At 43.2% G+C, this 13,692-nt stretch overlaps 1 long non-coding RNA gene across 1 annotated transcript in view; it reads right to left on the bottom strand.

Annotated features, from left to right (window-relative positions):
• Positions 1–3,352: 3,352 nt before the first annotated feature.
• Positions 3,353–13,692, bottom strand: part of LOC143517637 (uncharacterized) — a 30,412-nt gene continuing 20,072 nt past the window's right edge. Inside the window, exon 4 of the long non-coding RNA XR_013132004.1 lies at positions 3,353–3,617. This is a non-coding gene — a long non-coding RNA (uncharacterized LOC143517637). The remainder of the gene's footprint in view (positions 3,618–13,692) is intronic.

The raw sequence follows: 13,692 nt of genomic DNA, 5'->3' as shown, positions 1-13,692 counted from the left end.
CACGTGATGACGAGACGAGCCACAGGTGAGACGGATAATGACAAGACGCACCCGCACCCACGGAGGTACACAGACGCAGACGAATAGACGCAGACAACGTTAACACACGCCCCAAAGGAAGGGTTCGGGGACCGTAGCGTGACACCTACAATGTGAATGGACAGTCTACAAAGCATTTCACTGCTGAGCTGTACAAAGTATGACCATGCATGTGACTAGGGCTGGGTATCGATTCAAATTCCAAGAATCGATCCGATTCCGATTCTGAAGATTAAGAATCGATTTATTTCGATTTAATCCAATTTAATCAATTCGATCCAATTCGGAGTTTAGTGTTATTAAAAATGTATTTGAGCTGTTTCCTGACTATGTACAGAAGCAACATGTTAAAACTAGTATTATATCGATATTAATCAGCAAATAGTTACTGGTAGTTGGTAGTTACTGACGGCTGGACAATAAACAGAGGACATCTTTAAGGTGTCTATATCTGCAACAGTGGACTCCTACTGGGACACTAACCAGTGCATTATTATTATGATTGAAATAATTAAGAATGCACCCAAAAGCTGTTGCTACCAAATGCATTTTTATTTTAAAAGTGCTCACACTTAATAAACTGAAAGTATAAAATGTAAACGTGTATTTTTCTTTAAAGTGCGAATATAATAACAGAACTGTCACGTTACGGTCCCCGACCCCTCCCTTTTGGGCGTGTTAACGTTGTCTGCGTCTACTCGTCTGTGTCTGTAGATCTCCGTGTGTGCGGGTGCGTCTTGTGATAATCCGTCTCACATCGTGGGGTTTGTGTGTTAGCGCAGCGTCCTGTGCTCGTCGTTGTTTGAGTCACACACATTCTATGTAAACGTGTTTTATGTGCGCTGTCTGCACTTCGGTAAATGTAATAAACGTAACGATTTGGAAAGTGCAAAGGATTCTGTCTCGTCCATCGCCTTGCGCCCAACGTTACAAGAACATTTTTAACTTTTTTAAACTGTAAAAAAACACTGGGTAAACTGTCAGTGACATGGACTAACTGTAAATAGTCACTGACACTGGATAAACTGTCCATCTGCTTTTAGATTGCCGATTTGACTATCGTCGTTACCGTCACTGTCCGACGCCATGTTGTTTTACAGTTAGTTAGACCGAGCACGCCTGCGTGAATTCAGTGACGAGGCGGGGGTAAAAGTTCACTAAAAAATCGATCTTTGGACGTACGAATCGATTATCAGATCATCTTATGCAAATCGATTCTGAATCGGAAAATCGATTTTTTCAACACAGGCCTACATGTGACCAATAAAACTTGATTTGATTTGATTTGCACTTGTGTCTCGCCTGCCCAGTTCAAACATTACAGGAAACTATTTCTCTGTTACTTTCATCTTTCATTTAATGCTTCAGCTGGACACACTGTGTTTGCTTCTCTTCTGTCTGCACATTCTTGTCCTATCTTTGTGTGTGTGTGTGTGTGTGTGTGTGTGTGTGTGTGTGTGTGTGTGTGTGTGTGTGTGGTGGTGTGTGTGTGTGTGTTACATTTCAGGAAGTCTTCTCTGGTCTTTGGCTCTGAGGATAAAATCTGAACTGCTGCAACTGTGGAGAAACAGATACTAAATGTCTCCACTAGATGATGGTATAATCAGTAAAATGTTATAAAATATAGAAAATAAAACAACTGTAAGGAAACTATCTAGGAGACCATTTCAGTTTTTTGTTACTGTTATTAAAAGCTTCAGCTGGACCTCCTGTGTTTACTGCACCTATGTCTGCATGTTCTTCTCTCGTGACATACAACAAACTAATATAGGGCGCCTCCATTGGAGCACCTAGCACCAGCAGACCCACTCTAACCCTGGAGCACCTAGCACCAGCAGACCCACTCTAACCCTGGAGCACCTAGCACCAGCAGACCCACTCTAACCCTGGAGCACCTAGCACCAGCAGACCCACTCTAACCCTGGCTCCCAGGAGCAACTCCTCTGTGATGTCCTCCCTGGGTTGACAGGACATAATACACACAGACGGTTATGTGCACAGGGAGAGACTCAGGCAAAAAGATAAGGCAGGATTCATACTGGACCCTAATGCTCCTCACTAGCTGATGGAGGAGAGGTCTGTCTGAGCTCTGAAGTACCTGCTCCATCAGTTCTCTGCTCAGTTCTCACCTTCAGAGTGTCCACAGCCTGCTGCAGCTCCTGGACCTTAAAATTCATTCATTCGGAAGAGAAATACATTACATTCACCAGTATATGTGAATATTGTTTTTTCCACAAAATCATATATTCTAAATTTCCCCAAAACTCTTAAGGATAAAATATCCAACAATAAAGATACATTTTAAACATCATTAGTATACTATATATATTTATAATAGTTATTATTACTAATTAGTAGTTTTATTTGTTATTTTGGTCCAAAAATAAAAACATTATTACACATAATATAGACTCATTATCATATTTTATTTTCATATACGTAATTTATCTGACACACAGATACACAGTCTACAGTACTTACAGTAACACACTCATATTGATATGTAGTATTACAGACTATAATATATACATTAACACATTCCTACTTATATGTAGGACTACAGTCTACAGTAAGTACATTAACAGAGTATCAGTTTTATTTTTCTTGTTCTTACCTGTTTGTGGATTCTTTCTGTTGCAACTATGACTGTGTAATGACTGTGTAGTGACTGACACATCAGACAGGACTTGATGGCTTTGTGTTCTCCCAGTGCAGAAATCACACTCCACATCTCCAGGTCCAGTGGAACAGAGAACAGGAGGAGCAGACTGGAGATATGTCTTCACTTCAGACTGGAGATCTGTCGTCTTCACTTCAGACTGGAGATCTGTCGTCTTCACTTCAGACTGGAGATCTGTCGTCTTCACTTCAGACTGGAGATCTGTCGTCCTCACTTCAGACTGGAGATCTGTCTTCTTCACTTCAGACTGGAGATCTGTCGTCTTCACTTCAGACTGGAGATCTGTCGTCTTCACTTCAGACTGGAGATCTGTCGTCCTCACTTCAGACTGGAGATCTGTCGTCTTCACTTCAGACTGGAGATCTGTCGTCCTCACTTCAGACTGGAGATCTGTCGTCCTCACTTCAGACTGGAGATCTGTCTTCTTCACTTCAGACTGGAGATCTGTCGTCCTCACTTCAGACTGGAGATCTGTCGTCTTCACTTCAGACTGGAGATCTGTCGTCCTCACTTCAGACTGGAGATATGTCTTCACTTCAGACTGGAGATCTGTCTTCTTCACTTCAGACTGGAGATCTGTCTTCTTCACTTCAGACTGGAGATCTGTCATCTTTGATTTATCCACCACTTCAACCTGCATGTCTCTGTGTAGATCACGTCTGGTGTAGTTTCCCTTCTGATCCTCCTGATCCCAGCAATTATTAATACACTAGTCAAGAATCTGTCCAGAGGGAGGAGCCACTGGATCCTGCAGTTGCTCACACACTGGACAACTGAACTAGTCCTGATGTACTGAAACACTGGTCTCCGTCGTAGTCCTGCAGTCCTCATTGAGAGTGAACAGCACTCTGAGATCAGTTTAATTCAGTATGAACTGAGTAGGAGGGACTTCCTGGTTCTGTGTTTGAAGGTCATTGGTAGAGGGGCAGAGCAATGTAAAAACCAAGAATTACTTCAGCAGTTTGTGTAATTTACACAGAAACACTATAAAGTTTACACTTTGGTGTTAATGACATCTCATGAATAGATGAATGAATGTTACACTGATAAAAGTTGCTTTACAATTAACACAGACAGAAACTTTTTCTATCCAGTCACAGCCATCGGTGCTGAAGTAATTTACACTGTAACACTAAAGTTTACACTGTGGTGTTGACATCACATTGTCTGTGAGACCATGATTAGAGGATTTCCAACTATTCAAAGATGTGTGAAGTATTCTGAATATACTGAATTTTTAATTATTCAACTATTACACAGTGTTAGAAAAAAATATTTTTTGTAAATTGTCTATGTTCTGAAAACTGATTTAGGACAATTTTGCACAGCTGTGTCACGCCTAGCTCCGCCCCCTCCCTGTCTGTCTAGCCCAGCTCCTCCTCCCCTGGTCTTCTGTTTAGTTCCGCCTCTCGTTTTGTCTCATTGGTTTCAGATGTCGCTTGTTTGTGTTCATTTGGGTTTGTATATATTCTTTGTTTTCCAGGTCTTCATGGTGGGTCAATGTTTCATTTCTAATGTTGATGTCGAAATCAGAGTTGGGTACTTATGTGGTGTATGTTTCTATGTAAATCTAGCGAGTACTTCAGTTTGTATGTTCATGTTGTAAGTCTTTCTTCTGTTTATATGTTTTGCTCAAGTCTTGCTTAAACTTCGGTTTGTATTTAGGAATCTATGTCTTTCTCGTGCTATGCTTTCAATTTGTTCACCATGTTAAAGATTGCTGTGTTTCTGAGATTGCTGAGGGCAGTCGTGGCCTGATGGTTAGGGAACTGGTCTTGTGACCGGAGGGTTGCGGGTTTGATCCCCAGACCTGAGGCCATGACTGAGGTGCCCCTGAGCAAGGCCCTTAACCCTCAATTGCTCACTTGTATAAAAATGAGATAAAAATGTAAGTCGCTCTGGATAAGGGCGTCTGCCAAATGCCATAAATGTAAATGTTTCCATCGTTCAAGTTTAGTGTGTAAGGTGTGTTTCAGTTTCTTCAAGCTTCCCTTCGTTGTGTTTCTGTTTTGTCTTTTGGTATATGATTAGTTTGAGAGTCGTTACGTTTGCCAGTGTTGTATATGGTTAGTTTAAGTTTAGTCATGTTTCCTTATGTCTATGTCAACTGTGTATCATCCTGCGAGTCCGTGTCTAGGTTAAGTAGTCTACGTGTTCAGTGTTTCCTAGTTCAGAGTGCATTGTATGTATAAGGTCTTATGTGGTGTGTTCTTCCGTGAGTGATCCGCCCAGCCTGCGCCGACGTTCGAGGCCCAGCAGCGGCCTGTGAGCGTCCCCGAGCCTAAGCAGCGGCCTGCCTGCGAGGGTGAGGCCCTGGAGGGGCCTGCCTGCGAGTGTGAGGCCCTGGAGGGGCCTGCCTGTGAGTGTGGAGCCCAGGAGAGGTTGGCGAGTGTGCCGCAGGCCCAGGAGGGGTCTGCACCTGTTCCCTTGCCCCGTAGGAAGTCTGAGCCATCGCCGCCTGTTCCTGTTGTCTGGAGGGGGTCGCCACCGTTGCCGCCGCCTGTTCCTGCTGTCCGGAAGGGGTCGCCACCATTGCCACCGCCTGTTCCTGCTGTCCGGAGGGGGTCGCCGTCACCGCCACCGCCTGTCCCCGTGACCTGTAGGTGGTCAGAGCCGTCGCCGCCTGTCCCTGTGTTCCAGAGATGGTCGCCGCCGTCGTCGCCACCTGTTCCGGCTGCTAGGTGGTCGTCACTGCCCGTCTCGGTGTCCTGCAAGGGGTCTTTGCCTGACCCTCAGACTGCTAAGCTTGGGCCAGGACTTGCGCAGCTTGTTCCCACTATCCCGCCACAGGGACTACCGGGAACAGCTACCCAAAGGAACTATGAGAGTGATACAGGGGTCGGCATAACCCTCATGATATGGGAACTTCTGGAACACATGTCCCACATGAAACTTTTGTTCTGGACTCCTGTCCCTGATTATGGGTTTGTGCCAGTTCCTGTGACCTCATATCGTTCTTCTGTAGTCTCTGTACCCATGTATGTTTCAGGTTCATGTGTTTTTGTACCCTGTATGGTTCCGGTTCCTTGTCAGTGTGTTCAACTCGTTCCTGTTCATGTATCTGTTTTTTGGATACTCACCTCTGTTGTCTCCTGTACCTCCAATCTGGTTTTTCCCCCCAGGTCTACTCCTGTACTTACCTCTTCTCCCTCTGACGGTTCGGCTGGTTCCTCACCCACTCCCATTCACACACCCGGTTATGTTTCCTTTTCCACAGCCTCGCCTTCTGGAGTGCCTCCAGTGGGATCCAGTCCGTTCTCGGCGTCTGGGTCACTTGGGCCTGTGCCATCTGGTGGTGTGCCGACAACGACCAGTGTTCCATTTCTGATCGCTTCCCCTGTATCCCCGGCCTCTTCCGTGTCCTCAATGTTCAGTTCTGGTTTTTGGGGTTTACCTGCTTCTGGTCCTGCCCCCATGTCTCCTGTCTTGTTCTCAGGTGTCCGTGTTGTTCGTCCTGGCTTTGCCCCGGTTTCTGCGTGATTTTGTTTTTTGTTTTCTGGTGTGGTTTTAAGCGCCCCGGAGTGGCGCTTTAGAGGGGGGGGTTCTGTCACGCCTGGCTTCGCCCCCTCCCTGTCTGTTTAGCCCGGCTCCTCCTCCCCTGGTCTTCTGTTTAGTTCCGCCTCTCGTTTTGTCTCATTGGTTTCAGCTGTCGCTTGTTTGGGTTTGTATATATTCTTTTTTTTTTCCAGGTCTTCAGGGTGGGTCAATGTTTCATTTCTAATGTTGATGTCGAAATCAGAGTTGGGTACTTATGTGGCGTATGTTTCTATGTAAATCTAGCGAGTACTTCAGTTTGTATGTTCATGTTGTAAGTCTTTCTTCTGTTTATGTTTTGCTCAAGTCTTGCTTAAACTTCGGTTTGTATTTAGGAATCTATGTCTTTCTCGTGCTATGCTTTCAGTTTGTTCACCATGTTAAAGATTGCTGTGTTTCCTTCGTTCAAGTTTAGTGTGTAAGGTGGGTTTTAGTTTCTTCAAGCTTCCCTGGGGGGTCCCCAGTTGTGATCCAGCCTTGCCAACCTTGTGTTAGAGTGTGTGGAATTTATGATATTGATTTACTGTGTACAACCTTGTGGATTTGTATTTTGGATTTGCGTGCCCCTTGAAAATAATTGTATAGAGGTGTATGTATAGATATATAAGAATATTGGTGGTTTGTGTGTGCACACGGTGAGTAAGAAGTGGCTGCCATTTTGTTTGGGTTGTGGGTTTGTATCTGTTTTGTATATAGGGAGTCAGAGTAGTGTTGTCTTTTGTTTCACCCTGTTAGTATAGTTATGTCTGTTTATTTCTAGTATGGTTTTTGTTAGTTATTTTAGCCTGGGTCACTTCTGAAGTTTGTAGCGGTGTGCACTTTGTGTTGTAAATATATTCTGTTTGTGTATATTTGTAAATACACCATACTTTATATATATTTGAGCCACTGTGTCATCCATATTCCACCCCTTCACACCCGTTATGGCCTAGAGCCTAGATAGGTTGTAACAGAATTGGGGGCTTGTCCTTCCCTGTTTCTTTTTCGCTCTTCCTTTCTTTTTTTGCTTTGTGTGTATTTTTTTTACTGCTGGCGTTGCCTTTGGTTCTGGCTTAGGCCTTTTTGTGGGTGGGCGTGTTGTGCTATGTGCACATTGTTACATTGTTGAGGGTTCCATAATGGCTTCATTTGTCTGTGTTTGTTCTTAGCCCATCATATGAGCTATTAGATAGTTGTCATAAGGTTGATCTGTTGTCTATAGCTGAGTTTTTTTATGTTATTATACCTCGCTCTGCTACTAAGAGGGACATTAGGAGGCTGCTAGAGTCATCTCTAGTAGAATGTGGCGTGCTGCCTGTGGCTGAGGAAGTTCCAGGTGTTGCACTTGGATTGGCCCAGAGCAAAGACCCAGCTGGAGCTGAATCAGAAGCTGTGGTTAGTCCTAGGATAAGACCTAGAAGTTCTCCCATGTTTGATCCACTTATGGAGATAAAATTGAAAGAGTTGGAGTTGGAGATCAAGATCCAGGAACGGGAGGCAGAGTTGTTACGACTGCGGGCTTTGCAAATAGATGCGGAAAAGGAGGTGACTCTTAAAAGGCTCAGTATGGGTCTGGAGGGACCCCTACCACAACCTCGAAAGGCCGCCTCCCCCGCGCCGACTAGCCCTGCTCCTCTGGCTACACCTGTACCTAAGCCCCGTTCCATTCATCTTTCTGGTAACCCAACTGTTCTTATGTCTTTTGCTGAACATTTTGATGTCAGTAGACAAATTAGTATGGTACCTACCTTCAGAGAAAATGAGGTTGATGCATATTTTGCAATATTTGAGTGCATTGCTACCACACTAAATTGGCCAAGAGCAGTATGGCCTCTACTCCTGCAATGTAAACTAGTGGGGAAAGCTCAAGATGTGTGTTCCTCTCTATCACTTGACCAGAGTGTAGACTATGACACTGTGAAAGCTGCTGTTCTAAGAGCTTATGAGCTTGTGCCAGAAGCCTACCGTCAGAATTTCAGACAATTGAAGAAAAAACCCACACAGACACATGTAGAATTTGCCAGAGAAAAGACTGTATTATTTGAGAAATGGTGTTCTGCTGGTGATGTGAATTCCCTGCAACAGCTCAAGGAGCTAGTTCTGATTGAAGCCAGATAATACACCACTCTGTTGGCACGAACATAATCTCTTTATGGACTACATCTCGCCCAATGGTACCCTGCATGCGTCGAAGAGCTAATCTGTCCAATTTGCGCTGTCTCCCTCCTGCTTCTCCTGGTACCACTTTAGGATTACTGAATGTTCGCTCCTTATCCAGTAAATCATCTGTGCTACAGGAACTCACTCTGGACAATGGTATTGACATTCTCTTCCTTACTGAGACCTGGCAACAAGCTGGCGACTACTTCGCTATAAATCAGGCGACGCCACCGAACTTCAGATATATCTGTAAACTTTGTTCTTCTGGACGAGGAGGTGGACTAGCTGTGATTTTTAATAGTAAAGTCAACATCACAGAAGTTAGTCTTGTACCTGTAACATCTTTTGAATATATTGCTTTTAAATTACCTGGTTCTGTAATTGCACTGTTACTCTATCGTCCTCCTAAACCTACTCTTTCATTCCTATCTGAACTATCTGAGTTACTCACACTAGCCTGTTCAATTTCTCCTCGCCTTTTGCTGGTTGGTGATTTTAACATTCATGTGAACTCTCTGGACTGTAAACTTGCAAAGGACCTTATTGCTATTCTTGACTGTTTTCATGTTGTACAGCATGTTAATTTTTCCACCCATGACAAAGGTCACACTGTTCATTTAGTCTGTTCTTCCTCCTTGTCTGTTCTTAATCTACACCCTCTCCTGTTCCCACTCTCTGATCATAAGTTGATCGTGTTTTCTGCTCATCTCGCTGTGTCCCGTCGTTCCATTCAAAAGACGATTTCCTTCAGTATAACTCAAGCTGTTGATCCTCCCCTTCTCATCCAGTCCATTTCTTCTGCCCTTCCTGTTGGCTCTGCACCTTCTTCTCCTGAAGCTCAAGCTCTGAGGTTAAATGAAGCTCTATCTGTGTCTCTAAATGCTCTAGCTCCCCTGAAAACCAAAACTGTTTCCTTTTCCACCTCTGCTCCGTGGTTTACTAGTGAGCTCCGTACTATGAAACAGGTTGGTCGGCGTCTGGAGCGACTCTACAACAAGTCGAAGCTAACCGTTCATGCTGAGGCTTATAAACAACACATATCCTCTTATAAAGATGCCTTACGCACCGCCAAATCAACCTATTTTTCTAGCCTTATTAACAATCATCACAGCACAAACTCCCGTCATCTCTTTTCTATGGTCACCAAGCTTTTTAAATGCCCTGACAGCACTTTTGCTGCTTCTTCTGAGCTCTGCAACACATTTCTACATTTCTTTAATTCTAAAATTGTAAACATTACCAGTTCCCTGGGGGCCTGTACTGCTGTCATCCCTTTCCTACCTTCTCCTTCTCACCCTCCTGACCTCAGTCCACCATCTTCTTTGTTTTCTGCTTTTAACACTGTTGAATCTTCCTTCATCTCTAACCTGATTACCTCATCCAAGAACACAACGTGCTTTCTTGATCCTCTCCCCACTACCTTAACAAAATCCTGTCTGCCTGTCTTGGTCCCTTATTAATCAATCACTGCTCCTTGGCCAGGTTCCTTCTATCTATAAGATTGCTGCTGTTCCGCCTATTCTTAAAAAACCTGGCCTTGACCCATCCGACCTAAACAAATACCGTCCAATATCTAACCTTTCCTTTCTGTCTAAAATTCTCGAACGAACTGCTGCCAGTCAGTTACAAGTTTACCTTACATTAAGTAATCTATTTGAACCGTTCCAGTCTGGTTTTCGTCCATTCCACAGTACTGAAACAGCTCTAGCCAAAGTCACTAATGATCTCCTCGTGTCTGCTGATGCTGGTGCTTTGAACATTCTTTTATTGCTTGATCTGAGTGCAGCCTTTGACACGGTGTGTCATTCTATTCTTCTGTCACAGCTGCATGAACTTGGCATTGTTGGTACTGCTCTGGATTGGTTCTCATCCTATCTGACTGACAGGCAGCAGTTCGTCACCCTCTCTGGCCATACTTCCTCAATCTCTCCTGTTTCTCAAGGAGTCCCACAAGGGTCTGTTGTTGGACCTCTCCTCTTTATTCTGTACATCCTTCCCCTTGGACACATACTGCGTCGCTATAATCTGGACTTTCATTTTTATGCAGATGACACCCAGATTTACCTCAGCACCAAGTCACTTCAAAATCCACCCCTTTCTGTCTTAGAGTCCTGTCTCTCTGAAATCAAGAACTGGATGAAACATAACTTTCTTATGCTCAACAGTGATAAAACTGAACTCATTCTTCCAAATCAACCCTCAATAAAACTCTTCCTTTCACCCTCCACATTGATGATGTTTCTATCTCCCCATCCCCTCTGATCCGAAATCTGGGTGTCATCTTTGATTCCACCCTATCTTTCACTGCTCACATTAACTCTGTCGTTAGAATTTTATTTTTTCACCTCCGTAATATTGCTAAAATCAGATCATCTCTTTCTCAGTCTGCTGCTGAGGCTCTTATTCACGCTTTCATTTCCAGTCGTCTTGACTACTGTAATTTTCTCCTATCGGGTATCAGTTCTTCCTCCATCCATAAACTCCAGATAGTTCAGAACTCTGCTGCCCGTCTCCTCACCCAAACTCGCACGTCACCACATCACCCCCGTCCTTCAAAGTCTCCACTGGCTCCCTGTCAAATACCGTATGCAGTTCAAACTCCTTCTTCTGACCTACAAAGTCCTTAACCATCTTGCACCTTCTTACTTATCTGATCTTCTTCCCTACGAACCGTCTCGCTCTATCAGGTCTTCCTCTGCTGGACTACTAACCACCCCTACATTCCACCTCCAAGGTTTTGGTCACCGAGCTTTCTCTCGTATGGCACCTCGACTCTGGAACTCCCTCCTCTCTTCTTTTTTAACATTCTCTTTTTATTTGAAAAGACACATTTCCATCATAGACATTTCAGTTTTCCACAGGAAAGTTTGGCACATTCATTCCTTTGCCTTTCTGGAATTTTCTTGACTAAACCTAGATTATTCTCAAAAACAAATACTAAACCAAGAACACAGAAAGGGGGAATCATCCAGTAGGACAGTGTTAAAACCAAAGAAAATCTGGCCGTATGTACTCAGTCCATTTAGTCCAAGTCTTATAAAAGTTTTCCTTTTCCACTTTGAGAGAGAAAGAAATCTTCTCCATAACATAAATCTCATACATATTATCAATCCAGTCGTCGATGGTAGGGGGATCCGCTTTCAACCATTTCCTCGTGACACATTTCTTACTGGCTGCCAACAATATAGCAAGCAGTTTTTTGTCTCTTACAGTCCATGTTTCAAACACTATATTGCCCAAAAACACAGTTTCACATTTCAATGGGATATTAACATTAAATATGTTTTCAATATGTTTATGGATTTCTTCCCAGAATGACCTTATTACTTGACAGTCCCAAAAAATATGGAAGTGGTTGGCCCCAGTAAACCCACATAATCTCCAGCAAGCATCACCACCACCCTGGTATCTTTGTTGTATGGGTGTAATAAAAAATCTTGCAACACTTTTCCAGCAAAATTCCCTCCATGCATTTGACCCTGTTGAAAGCCATTGTAATTGGCATATTTTCTCCCAGTCCTCCTCTGTGATTGTTGTTCCTATTTCCCTCTCCCATTTCCTTTTTATATATTCTGTGTTATCTTTTTTGGATAATTGTATGGCATTGTATAGATTGGATATAATTTTCCCCGTTTTTGTTAACAATAAAAAGACGTTCATGAACCCTGGTTCTTCCTTGTCCAATACATATACTCTTCCTTGTCCAATACAATACTCCTCTAGTTTTTTAAGTTTTAGCTCTTTAGTTTTCTTTTCATATGCGGAGATGGCTATTATTCTGCCTCTCATCACTGCTTTTAATGCATCCTAGAGAATGGGTGGGGATACTTCTCCATTATCATTATTTTCCAAGTACAATTTAATTTCACTTTTCAATTTATCTTTTATAGTTGTATTATTTAGAATGTTTGAGTCCTATTTCGCATTTGTTCACCCTGAATAGATCTCCTTTAAGCATAAAAAAGTAGTCGATACATGAATAGACATCATGGGCACGTGAGTAATGTGAGTAATCTCGGCTCGTCGGGTTCAGTTCTCTCCACACGTCTATGATACCCACTTCACTCATCCAGGTGTTTCATTTTCTACTGATGTTTTTCTTATGGTTTCCCGTTTGATGAATCAATTTTTGGATTCAGTCGGATATTAAAATCCCCACCACTTATTAATATCCCTTGACTTTTTGTTGTCATTAAGTCAACCGTATGTTTGTAGAAGGACCAGTCACTACCCGGTGGTACATACACGTTAAGAAGACTCATCACATTCCCTTCTATTTTTCCTATAACCATAACAAATCTTCCTTCCTTATCCCTATGTTCTGAAATGTGTTCATAATTCACCCCATTGGATATCAGAATCGCCACCCCTCTCTGCCTTCCCGGACCATATGAAGAAAAGTAAACATGTTTAAATCCTGGGCGTTTCAATTTAATATGTTCGGAGTCATTGAGGTGTGTTTCTTGTAGGAAAGCAATTTGAACTTTATCTTTCTTTAATTTTGATAAAATTTTCCCCCTCTTGACTGGATTGAGTACTCCATTTATATTAAACGATGCTATCTTTAAAAACCTGTTCTGCATCAAAGTAATTTTTTCCTTTCCACAATAAATCAATGTGCTTCCCCCTCCACACAAGAATACGCAGGGTCTGAACTAACGATGAACATCATAATAAACATAAATTGAACTTGTGACTTCCCATGTAGGGGTCTGTTAACCTGACCCTGTTGAGCCACTCGAGTTGGCTCGAAGAGTGAAGTCTCCCTTTGTGCAAAGGGAGAGGCCCTTACCAGTCGCCGTTTCATGTCCCAAAACAATTAAAGAAAGTAAAAAGTCTTCAAAGTGAAAAAAGAATCCCTTGCTGACAAGTTTTCCTATTTCTTATTTCCACCAATTTTCTTCTTAGTATCTTACAGAAGTTTTCAGGTCCCAGAGTGGGTCGGTGATAGTCTCCTGAAGGTTCGGAGCTTCTTCTTGTAGCTTGATTCCCGTTCAGCTGCGCCCTTTCTTGCTCGTTTGTCCATTTTCTTCCAGGACAGCCGCTGTACCTGATCTATGAGGGTCTCCGGAGGTGTGATGGTTGTCACTGTGTAGCCTCTTTTTTGTAGGTCCTCTGTTGCTTCCTCTATGGTGTCGTAGGTTTTGGTTCCATCCTCGTGTCTCACACGCAGCCTGGCCGGGAAGAGGGTCTGGAACTGGATTTTGTTTTCTTTCAACATTTTACGTATCTCGGTGTATTCTCTTTGTTTCTGGAGTATTAGAGGAGGGTAATCATGGTCCAGATTTATACCTTTTTCT

Source organism: Brachyhypopomus gauderio, chromosome 6, assembly GCF_052324685.1.
Source record: "Brachyhypopomus gauderio isolate BG-103 chromosome 6, BGAUD_0.2, whole genome shotgun sequence".
NCBI lineage: Eukaryota > Metazoa > Chordata > Actinopteri > Gymnotiformes > Hypopomidae > Brachyhypopomus > Brachyhypopomus gauderio.
Note: the sequence above shows the minus strand (reverse complement) of the source record. Positions and strands in the feature narration are given on the sequence as shown.